This window comes from Gopherus flavomarginatus, chromosome 2 (genome assembly GCF_025201925.1).
Source record: "Gopherus flavomarginatus isolate rGopFla2 chromosome 2, rGopFla2.mat.asm, whole genome shotgun sequence".
Lineage (NCBI taxonomy): Eukaryota > Metazoa > Chordata > Testudines > Testudinidae > Gopherus > Gopherus flavomarginatus.
In genome coordinates this window covers 280,327,557-280,339,931 of record NC_066618.1, presented here as the reverse complement: position 1 = coordinate 280,339,931, position 12,375 = coordinate 280,327,557, and the positions used below count along the sequence as shown (strand labels likewise).

Here is a 12,375-nt window from a genome sequence, read left to right as displayed (position 1 = left end):
CCAGCAGGGCTCTATTATTGAAGAGATATTCCAAAGTGAATGCACAACTGTTCATTAAGTTGTTTTCAGTAGCTTCTAGCTTTTTTATTTATTTATTTTGGTCCTAAAAAATCCTTGCTGGTTTCTAGCTCTGAGTAGTACTGCTTCCCTAATGTTGAAAAGTGTGAGGTTTAATTAGCAATGTGCTAACGATCTAAGCCACACTTCTCCTTCTGAGAGCAGTAGTAGCAGCTGGAACAAGAGTTAAATAAGGGCACTCTGACAACTTTGAGGAACCAGGTATTTGTTTTTGAAAGCTAATATTTGCATTATGCTAAGCTTAGCTGAAGGAATTTTTGTATCTGCTGTTGGTGATATTAATTCATACGTTGTTAAATGCCAGCTCCTACATGTTGGACATCAGACCATGACTGACAGACTTGGCTTCTGCTGGACATGGCAGGAAAGGGCTAAAAGTAGAGATGAGACTGTCACAGGGACCCAAGGTGAAAAATTTTGGGTATGGATTCTGAAACACCCCTTTTTTCCACCCACAAAGTTCGGGCTTGGCTGAGCTCTGCTTCAGTGCTGGGTCATTAAAAGTGCTTGAAGATAATTAAAAAAAATTTTTTTTACAAATGTTTTGAATTCTTGAATGACAAAAAAACCTAAGGAATGTGGATCTATGCAAATTAGTGCAGGATATTTTATACTTCTGTTCCATGTATTTGGAATATATCCAACGTGCATTGCATCTCTGAAGACTGTGGCCTTCAGAAAACAAGCTCTGTAAATTCAGTCCTGTTAAAATTGTATAAACCCCACTTTCTTCCTCCCTCACTTTGAATTTTGACATATTTTTAGAAACTGATATTCTGACCAAATAATTGAAATTTCAGGCTAGTGGCTCTTCCATTCCCCTGAATATGTATTACTAAGAATTAGCATCTTGCATTGTAGCCAAGAAGAAACCTCCTTGAGGTTCTTCAACTAATACGACTCCTTATCTCTCTTGCTGTAGATTGGATGAAATCCCGGTCCCATTGAAGTCAATAGGAGAACTCCTATGACTTCTCTGGGGTCAGGATTTCATCCAACATCTTCATGAAAGTAATAGCTTCAGTGAAATCTGGCTTAAAAATACTGATCCTCCCCTCCCTTTTATGATGTGGGGATTCTTTTCCTGCCTGTGGTTTTGCTCCTTGAGGAGTTGTTAATTAGATATGTAGGACTTAAGACAATATTGTACTAAATGTTGCTATTTTTTCTGTGTATTTTATCTTTTATTAATTGTGTGTTTCTTTGACCTGTGGTGGTTGCTGTTGGTATAGATTATACAACTTAATACTGCAAAACCAAAGGTGGTTTTTACAACAGTTTTGTCCCATGTTTGTTTACATTAACTGAAATTAGCCGAGTTTGCTTTTGTGTTTTAACTGTCTGTGCAGAGAGTATATAAAATGTTTGTTTTTAATATGTATGCAAATATTTGAGGGCAAACTGCAAGCAGGAAATACACATACATCCTGTGTACCACTTGACAAAAGGTTTAGCAACTTGGCGCTCTGTGAATTATAGATATACATTGTCATTGTATGAACAAGTACTTATTTGGTAACTTTAAGTAAAAATGCTGATCCACCTGCCTGTTTGAGAGACAATGCTATTCCCTAATGGGAAGTAATGTGATTAAATTGTTGTAAAGCTGTGTGCTGTTTTTTATTTGTAATTGCTTACTGTTTTACTGGAAGTGACATGTTGTTATTTTAAGGCCCAGCGTTCTAGCTGATGAAAGCATTTTATCACAGTCAGCAGTAGCCCTCTCTGTCTACTTGTCAATCTGCTTGCATCAGCATTTGCTTCAGAGGAAGAAAATACTGTCTATGTCTATGTATATAATATATAAATATTTACAACTTTACATACCCACGTATACAGAGGAAACCCTCATACCTTTGCAGATACCTGAGGATGATGGGTTGCACGCTACGTTTCATTTCCATGAAGTACAACACTGAAGCCAGGCTTTTGTAGCTGGCACTAACCTCTGCATGGTGCTTGAGGTCTGCCACCCCGAAGTGCTGGCTATTCCCGTCCTATCTGCCTATCTCACCGGTTCTCAAATGTCATTTCATTGTGACCTTCCCTTCTGATGATAAAAATTACTACATGACCCCAGGAAGGGAGACTGAAGCCTGAGCCTACCCAACCCTGGGCGGGTGGGCCAAAGCCCGAGCCCCACCGCCCTGGATGGGGGGGCAAAGCTGAAACCCAAGGGCGGGGGGCCTGTAACCTGAGCCCTGCCTTCCAGGGCTGAAGCCCTCGGGCTTTGGCTTCAGTCCTGGGCAATGGGACTCTGGCTTTGGCCCCAGCAAATGATGCCAGCCCTGGCAACCCCATTAAAATGGGGTTGCGACCCAGTTTGGGGTCATGACCCACAGTTTCAGATCCCCTGGTCTCCCTTGGTCATTTGCCTCCTCTTGACTTTAACTTCGCAAGTTTTGCTTGTTGGGCAGTTTTTATATTCCTGTTGGAGTTAGAGTCTTTGTGGCGGAAGGTTCTAAGGGGGGAGTGTAAAACAATGGACTCACAGAGTGGAGTGTGCCAGTATGCAAGGGCTACCTTTGAGGGTAGCAAAGACCCACTCGATGTGACACAGTGCATTGTTGTACTGAGCTGGTCTATAGAAACAATAGCTCAGAGTGGTATGAGCTGCTCTGTTCATTTCAAGGTGGGAGGCCAACTCTGAAGGATTTCAATACTGATGATGCTTACTCCTGATGTGTGTGAGCAGAAACATTCAGCTGTTCCAAGATGGTGAGTGGAGGATAAGTCCTGCCACTTCTTTTTTTCCAGTCTGACCCCTAAATAAGGAGAGCTGTTATATGAGTCGACGAGTGAAAGAACATTGTCCATCTAACACATGCAGTAAAAGTGGTGCGTTGCCATATATTAGTTATGTTTATATTCCGGATACAGAATTTGTTATAAAAGCATGTGAACACAAGTAGTATAACACTATGTTGTATTGGAGGATTTATCTCCCTTTAAGGAGACAGTGTGGTCTGGTGGATTGACCGCGGGCAGGGAGCCAAGTACATGTGAGTCTGAGTTCTGCTCTGTATCTGTTTCAGAGCTGGCCTTCCTTAGGTCATGGGGCTTGCATAGACTAGGATAAGAAATATATATTCAAAGGGTGCTGGCTAAATTGGTTCAACAATGCATTTTTAAATATTCGCCTTTTATTCTAGTCCAGATACACCTGCTGTGGGGCCATCCTGGGATATGTGCTGAGTGCCCCCAACTGCTACTGACTTCAGTGGAAGCGGACTGTCTTCAGAAACTCACAGGATTAGGCCCTATACTTCCCTCCTTCTCTCTTCCCCGTCCATACCAGAAGATAATTCTTATCCAGAGTTCATGGGAGGATTAGTTCATGTGTAAAATCTATGGCCGCAGTTCAGCAAGGTGCCTGAGTTCATGCCTAATATAAAGCATGTGAGTTGTCCCACTGACTGCAGTGAAGTTATTCGTTGGCTGAGAGTTATTTTATGTCCCAATTTAAAAAAAAAAAACAAGAAGTACTAAGTGCCCTTAGAATTATTAAATGTACAACAAAATTACAGTAAATACTAATATGTTACATTTCGTTAGCCACTGGCATTAAGGATGGGATTTTCAGAAGTGCTCAACATTGGCGTAACTGCTCTTGTTGAAGTCCATGGTAGAGATCCTGTTGGCTGCAGTGACTGCATATGGAGATAAGTTTACCTTGGCCAGCAATAGATTAGTAAAACAAAACAACTACCCACCCTGAGAAGCCATTTTTTCTCCCACTTCCCCAAAATACTCTCATTCTGCCCCATCAACCCTCTCCAATAGATGGCTTTTGCCAGTTAGGTATACATGTCAATACGTTGCTGAACCAAGGTCTGTATAATGCTTTAAGTATTTTTATTTTTTTTAAAACCCCCATTTAAAAAATTTTTGGTGGAAAAATTACCTTAGACCCATTCAGAATTTTTTGATTTATAAAGAACAATATCTTTCACTGGGTTCAGTAGTCTACTCTGCCACAAAGTTCCTGTGTGACCTTGGACAAGTCATTTAGCCCCTCTGTGCCGCAGTTCCCCATTTTTAAACTAAAGATAATAGCACTGCCTTACCTTGCGATGGACGTTATGAGGATAAATGCATTAAAAGATGGCGAAGCGCTTTGAGAGCTACTCACACAAAGCACTACATAAGTGCATTTTTAGGCATTATTATTTTAATTATTATTATTAGCTTAGTTTGCATTTTGCTGAGGATGGAGAAAGAAAAACTAAATTGGTCTAGTCATGTTCTCATTTTCATAAGTTAGTGCAATATTACTGCATCTTAGTTCAAACCATTGAAGGGGGAAATGGTCATTTTTAGAGACTTAAAATCATATAGCGTCTCTTCTAACCCAGCCTTCTATAAATGTTGGCCTTAAATTAAGTTGACATGGTCGTGCTATGTTTTCTTACAACAGAGAATCTCAATATGTTCAAAACACTGTAGTTTGTAAATTAAAACTGTACAAAAAAACAAATTTATGTGTGTGGGTAAGTTGGTTTCTTTGCTTTGTACCTACACTAATTTTCTCTTTGCCTTCACTATATTTTGATGTCCTTCCGGACTGGCACTGGATTTAAAAACCTGAAAATGTAAGTTGGAGAGGAGTAGTGACATTAGCCTAATGTTTTATAGCTTCAGAGTTAATACTGATGTTATCCTTTAAATCTGCTTTATTGAATATTCATAGGGGAGCCTGAATATATTAAATGGCAAAGTCTCCCCACCTTCTCCTTCATTTCATAGGTGTAAATTTAGAAGACTTATGGGAAGAGAAATTGAAAGCTTTGTGATTACGTGGGAGCTAACAATTGATCTTCAAAGTATGATTGTTAATGGGTCCTTCAGTATCCACTTCACATATAGCGTTTTTTTTTTCTTGAACTGTATTGAAATGGTTTTTAATACACATAGGAGTATTTGTTTTTGGCAGATAAGTGTACCTCAGAATGGTTTAATTATACAGTAACTCAGAGCTTTTCTGCTGACAGTCTGACTCAGTGTGTGATGATGCAATCATGGGCCTTGCTTCAACCTGACATGTCCTGCAAGGGATACACTTTCCCTTCCCATGTACAATGCAATGCACTTCAAGATGTCAGTGCTATTTATGCTCTCAATCCCCTTCATTCTACAGCAGTCCATGAGGAGTGAAAGATGATCTGCACATTAGAGTGCTAGTGAGATGTGTCTCGGAAATGGTTTCCTGACAGTAGGATAGGACTTGGTGTTAGAGAGTGTCAAGGTCCGTGAGGAATAGCCAAGATAGCACACTGGAAAGCAGCCAAAACTGATGCTTATGTCTATGCTGCAGCTGAGAGTGTGCCTCCCAGCCCAAGTAGACAGAAACACATTAGGTCTGCTCAATCTAGCATGCTAAAAATAGCAGTGTGGATGTTGTGACATGGATGACAGCATGGGTTAGATGCCTGAGTACAAGCCCACCTACTCCCTAGGTCAGAGTTCAAGTGGCTACCTGTGCCTCTGCATGTGCTGCTATGTCCACAATGCTGTTATTGAGTGCGCTAGTTCATGTCTGACTGGACTGGGAGACATGCTTCTAGCGGCAAAGTAGACATACTCCCAGGGACCCAGAGTGCATACTCTAGTTGCTAGCCAGTGCTGAATTTTGTGAAGCATCTATGCTGCTGCTATTAACCGTGATAACTAGGTGAAAGTTAATATGGGTATGCCTACCTGTGCTCCAATCACACCTTTGCTTTGCAGCGTAGAAGTACCCCTGGTGTTCCCAGGCAGGGGAAAGGCAACTGAGGGCTATGGGCAAAAGATGAGTCTCTTCCATCTGGTCTTGTGAAAATGAATTATTTATTTGTATTTCAGTAGGGCCTGGAGGCCCCACTGTGTCAGGCACTGTGTAAACATGAAGTAAGATGGTCCTTGCCCCCAAAGATTTTGCGGTCTAACTAAATAAGATAAGTGATATGTGGGGGGAAAACTGAGGGGAAGTGATTTGCCTAAGGCCACACAGCAAATCACTAGCAGAGCTGGGAATAGAGTCCAGGTCTCCTGAGTAAATATTTTAATTCTCCTAAACTGGTGTTTGACTTAATAAAAATTGCCATAAATTGTGTTTGCAGGACAAAATTTCATGACAGTACAGCGTAATAGCATGGGAAATATTGACAGAAGTGTCCCTTCGCAGTCAAAAAACTTCAAAGTTAAACTTTGAACCAGTTATAGAGATGAGTGCAGGAAAGAAATGTAATTTCCCCCAAAAACTTTCCCTGTTTTTGCCTGGTTCTAGGGCAGTCTCCAATGACTGGAGACCTATTATAAATGATGACATCACAAGAAGCATGGGAGTAAAAGTGGAGCTGATGAGGGGAAGGGAATTTAGTCACTGTGAAACTATTTTTTTCATTAACAGCTGTTTAAGTGATATTAGAATAAAGGAAACCTTTGTTCAGTTAAGGGCGTAGGAACTTACAATAAATGTCTGTGTCCTTCTCCCGGTCCTCCCAAATAAATAAAACCCAGAGATGATCAGACTTTACACACATGGTACTTGTAAGGTGTAAATCAAGCAAGAGAAAAAGCAATATTTAAATAAACCTTTTATGCTACCAGTATGTGCAACAAAGGGATCAATTTAAAGCCCTTTGCAGGTAGTTTTTAAATTGCTTGAATACATATTTATTCTGTGGTCTGCAATATCAATTCATGCACAACAGATCGTAGTTTTAAAACTACTATCTGTTTAATATTAAATCCGCAGAATCAAGAAAGTACGTAGTTGAAGGCAGGTAGAGATGAGAAGACAAGGATAATACTATCTTCTTGCACATAGAGCACGGTGTTAAAATCACTGAGCTGCATACATACCTTGAGAGTTCTGTGGTACTCAGTAGAATGGGGTCAGAATGGAATGAGACCAGAGTCTTGCTTTTTTTAGATGTAGTTTAATCTTAAATGCAAGATATTTAAAGCTATGTTCTAAGAATTTTTTGTTGTTGTTTCTAGCTAGATTTTTGTGCGCTCTCCCCCACCCCCCCTTAAGGTCAAGTCTAAAGCTAGCTCAGGATTCACGTAATCAAAATTAGTGCTGCCTTGCTACTTCACACTGAGGGGAAATTTCCAGTTTGATAGATAAAATAGTCACTATGGCAACCTACATGGCCACCTAGTCCACAGTGCTTTGCGCAATATGGTGTATAAATAGACGATGATGTCTTTCTCTAAATCAGCGCGTTTTTTTATGAAGCCGTCTGTCTTTTGTAAAGAGATTGAAATGCAGTTAGGAGATGGATTAGGCTGCTGCAACAATTGTTATTCAGGCAGCAGAAATGAACAAATTTAATTGCAAAGGTTTCTTTAAAAAACAAACAAAAGAAAAAACCCACCCACCACCACCACACCAATGTTTGGGAGGGAGTGCAAGTAAGAAATGGCAGGTGTATACTAAGGAAGAGGTTGACACCCCTTTCCTGATTAAAAATGCAAATCTATTCAGAAACATTGAGTCAGAAGCCTTGTTGGGGGAGGTAGTAGGGGATAGAGGAAGAGTGAGTATTAGGTATGCATTGCTATTTAACCAATAACAGCAGCTTTTTTTCTGACTTTCGTATTTCTTAGCACTGTAGTATCTAAGGCCCTATGGACTGACCCGTGTGTCCATGTGGTGCCCTTTATTGGACTCTGTGTAGGTGTAGGTATCTGCCCACATGTTGTTCCTTGCAGGACTGGGAACGAAATGCCTGGTTTTTGGAACTGGTCTTGAGTTACAAGTGTTAAAGGGCTGGGATTGGAGTGTTAAAACCTTTAAAAATACAATTTCTTGTGAAACTGTGAAGATGAAATAATCCTTAAACAGCTTGTGGTTTACACTCATTTCACTAATTTACTGGAGGGAGGGAGAGAGCGAGAATGACTTAAAACAGTGGCGACTGAGGTGTTGGTTGGTGGTTACTTGTCAATACAGCCCATCTTCCTATGGTTGGAGATCCCCTTTCAGTCTAATTGAGTCATGATGTGATAAACTGGTACTGTAGTTGGTGCATAACCATACGTCTGTAGTAACCACAACAAGAGAGCTTTTTTCCCCTCTGTGAATCTGTTGGTTAGCAACAGTTGCTAAAGAGATGTTTCCATTGTAGTTTACCAATATTTGTTTTATTTTAATCTATTTGTCATAAGGCATCTATAGGAGGAATAAGTTTAAGGCCATTAAGTTAGAATTGAGTTGCTCGCCCTTTATTTAAAGTACGTAAGAATGGCCATGCTGGGTCAGACCAAAGGTCCATCTAGACCAGTATCCTGTCTTCCGACAGTGGCCAATGCCAAGTGCCCCAGAGGGAATGAACAGAACAGGTAATCATCAAGTGATCCATCCCCTGTCGGCTATTCCCAGCCTCTGGCAAACAGAGACTAGGGACACCATCCCTGCCCATCCTGGCTGAAAGCCATTGATGGACCTATCCTCCATGAATTTATCTAGGTAGACTCATCCTGGTGGCCCTGGAGATGTTGCCCAAATAAAAGTACTGTATAGGCAGCTGGCGATGCTTGCCCAAACTGCCTTTCCATGTCTGACCCAAAGCCTGCTTAGGCCACCTCTCGAAGCGAAAGGCAACAGCTGAGTCTCTACATGCCAGTTCACTCCTTGGCCTCTCTGGGTATGTCTACACTGCAGTTAAACACCTGTGGCTGGCCCATGCCAGGTGACTTGGGCTCTAAGGGGTCGGGCTAAAGGGGCTGTTTAATTGCAGTGTAGAGGTTTGGGTTTGGGCCATAGCCCAGGCTGTAGGAACTTGAGAGGTGGGAGGATCCCAAAGCCCAGGCTGTGGCCCTTGCCTGAACCTCTGCACTGCAATTAAACAGCTCCTTAGCCCGAGCCCTGCGAGCTCGAGTCAGCTGGCACCGGCCAGCTGCGGCTGACTAATTTCAGTGTAGGCATACCCTCTGCTGAGATTGAGTGTGACAGTTGTGATGGTAGCTTTAGTGAACAATGGAATGTGCCCACCAGAAGTCGAATTAGCAAAGTCAACTTGCTTCCTGCAAGTCACATCACAGTTTTATGCTGGCAACTTCATTTAGCTATAGTATCAACCCAGGCAAAATTCAGACCACTGACATAGGAGTATGTCCTGTTATCATGTCTTTAAGCCATTTGTCCCTCTCTCCATTCCTTTACATCAGTCCTGAGTGATGTAAGGCAGTGTATTTGTGGCACATAATAAAGTTACACCCTTTGGACTGGAATACAGGTTTGTTGTTAGGTTTTCCCCTCAGACAGAATTCTGTTTCTGACAACATAAAGGACACAAACAAATTTGAGATGACAAGCCTTGGAGGTCTAGAATTGAGAATTGCACATCCAGAATAATGAGACTCAGTTTAATCCTTGAACAAAAGACCCAGTGGCATTTGCATTGTTTAACAGGCTTTCCCCCTTCTGTGGTATACTGCCTGTCTTTCAGAAGGATGCTTGAGCCACTGTTTCTGATGTTGTTTTAATTATTCCCTGGAGGCTAAACTCTGCCATGTCAATTCTTTTTATTCACCCTTACTGCAGAGTTGTTAGCAATTTCAGTTGTGTAGTTTTGGTTGGGGTATGTGTGTGTGCGCATGTGTACAAGCAAACTAGTTAAGGCTGTTCTCATTGCCAGGCAGTTTGCTTACTGATATGATTCATCCCACATTTGTATACTTGCTGCTCGGAGGAAGGTTATACATTTGTATGGTAATAATGAGGTCTTGCTTAAAATAGATCAACTTCCTGTATTTTCTTGTCCTTCTGTTTGCTTGTGAGCTGTTGGGTGTTGCTAGCTCAATTATTTGCCCCTGTTGCTATGTGCAAGTATCAGTTTGTTTTAAAATGAGGTATCTCCTGAAGTTAGAGCCTAGGCAGTTTTCTGGTCTTGTTTGGCCAATACTGGGGTAGAAATACCCTTTGTATGCAGAATTCTGAGAGGGGAGCCCTTTCGGTTGTCAGATTTTACTAGAAAACTATCATCAGCCTAGGACAAGTGACTTATTGTTCTGTGCCCTTCCCTCCCGCTCCGCTCCACTCCCTTACTTAATGAAGTCCAACCTGTAAAACGGCATGAAAGTTAAAATAGTGTGATCGTCCTGCTGTTTCAATTCAGTGTTAGAACCTATCTTATCTTCTTTTCTAGGAAGAGCGGGTCTAAAAGGGCAAACTTCTGTAGTGAATCATTTCCCCCTGCCCCCCATTCTGATTGTTTCATTTGGCCTTTAGCAGGCACGTTCTGGTTCAAAAATGACCCAATCTCAGTGAATGACTCGGTTAAATTTCATTGTATTTGGCACTGTTTGATACATGAGAGGGAGCACGTTTCTTATTCTCATAAAGACCTTGGTGAAAAATGCTGCCATTTTGCAGCAGCAGCAGCCCTAGCACAGGTTGCAGATAACCATGCGAAAAATAATAGGGAGTGGGGGAGTGTTCTGTTGGATTGCAGTGTAGCAGAATCATGGGATAATTGTATGGGGTGGTTCTGTTTGCTATGCCAATGCTTACAATTACTATGCAACTCTGTCTTTCTGAAGCATTTACTGCTATGTAAAATTGAAATCTGCATTATCCCCTGCTGGGAGCGCCTGGGCCTAGGGACTGGTTACTATAGAAACTAATATCAAGGAGCTGGCTTGTGCTTTTCTTCGAAGTTGTATAAGAGCGTATTTCACAGTTCCATGCAATCCTGTGCAAATGTTTGATTACAGCCAAGAAGATAGGGAATGTGGCTCTCCTTGCTACAACTGAAGTGCATGCATCTCAAATGGGAACTGCAATCTGAAAATGAGCATTCTGAAGAATGCCTGCATCAGAGGTTGACAGCGTGTATGTTTCTGATGTTGCCAAGAGAGCCATAGATTTGAAGGATTGAATAATACAGTGAGAATTGATGGCAGAATATTCTTATATTCTGGGCATCACTTCAACCCATCTCAAAGTGAAATGTAAGGCTAGGAATCGGTGCTGTTTCTCCACAGGATAACAGCTGTCACATACTGATGCTGAGCTGGACTCTATTTTACTGTGTATAGTGAATAGCATTGTTAACAAAGTTACATTTGCAGGGCCAGATTCTGCTCTCATTTCCATCTGTGCAGTTTTAAGTTGTAATGGGGTTGCATAGCAGAATGAAAAGAGACAAGAACAGAGGTGACTTTCACAATCCAGGTTTTGTGGTGCTGGCAGTCTGGAAAATATGTTGTGGTCTGAGGGATGAAGATGGAATCCCATGATATGTTTGTATCTTTTTCAGAGTAGAACCCCATTTTCGTGAGAAGGGGAATACAACATAGAGAGAGTCACCTGCAGTAGAGTAACAATCTCTGAGCAGAGAATATTTCATACAGTCAGAAGAATGGCTCAGAGAAGTGGGCATACCCAATGCACAATGGTACCTGGACTATGAACAATTCCCCAGATATTGTGAATTAAAGTCAAGGGCAGTCTTATTGCCAGCCAAGTTTGTAGCATCAGCAACATAGCCTGAGGTGTGAACGTGTATTCTAATTTATAATTGAAAGCTAGTTGAACATATTTGAGTATAAAAATATGGATAATCACTTTTTTAGAATAAGATTTCATAAGAATGGCCATCTAGTCAAAGGTCCATCTAGCCCAGTATCCTGTCTTCCGACAGTGGCCAATGGCAGGTGTCCCAGAGGGAATGAACAGAACATGTAATCATCAGTGATCCATTCCTTGTCTCCCATTCCCAGCTTCTGGCAAACAGAGGCTAGAGACACCTCCCCTGCCCATCCTGGCTAATAGTCATTGATGGACCTATCCTCCATGAACTTATCTAGTTCTTTTTTGAACCCTGTTATAGTCTTGGCTTTCACAACATCCTCTGGCCAGGAGTTCCACAGTGACTGCATTGTGTGAAAAAATACTCATTTTGTTTTTTGTTTAATTGACCTTGTTATCCATAATACAGAATATTAACTTGCCTGTTCACATGATACCACTGGTTTAGTGCAGTCATGATTTTGAGTATTTTTGGACAACAATAAAATGTTTCCAGGTAACATGTTAGTGCCACCTCTCAGAAGGAGGTAGTGTCAGAACTGCACAGCATGTGTTGGTTGATATTGCTGAGAAACCTTGTTAATCAAGAGGTCAGTTCTGGGGCTGGTTTTAGTCAACATCTTCATTAATGATCTGGATGATGGGATAGATTGCACCCTCAGCAAGTTCGCAGATGACACTAAACTGAGGGAAGAGGTAGATATGGTGGAGAGTAGGGATAGTGTCCAGAGTGACCGAGACAAATTGGAGGATTGAGCCAAAAGAAATCTCATGAG

The 12,375-nt window shown here is 41.4% G+C and overlaps 1 protein-coding gene across 12 annotated transcripts in view; it reads left to right on the top strand.

The window, feature by feature from the left end:
- MTSS1 (MTSS I-BAR domain containing 1) overlaps positions 1 to 12,375 on the top strand; it is a 176,995-nt gene that overhangs the window by 30,055 nt on the left and 134,565 nt on the right. The window lies entirely within an intron of this gene.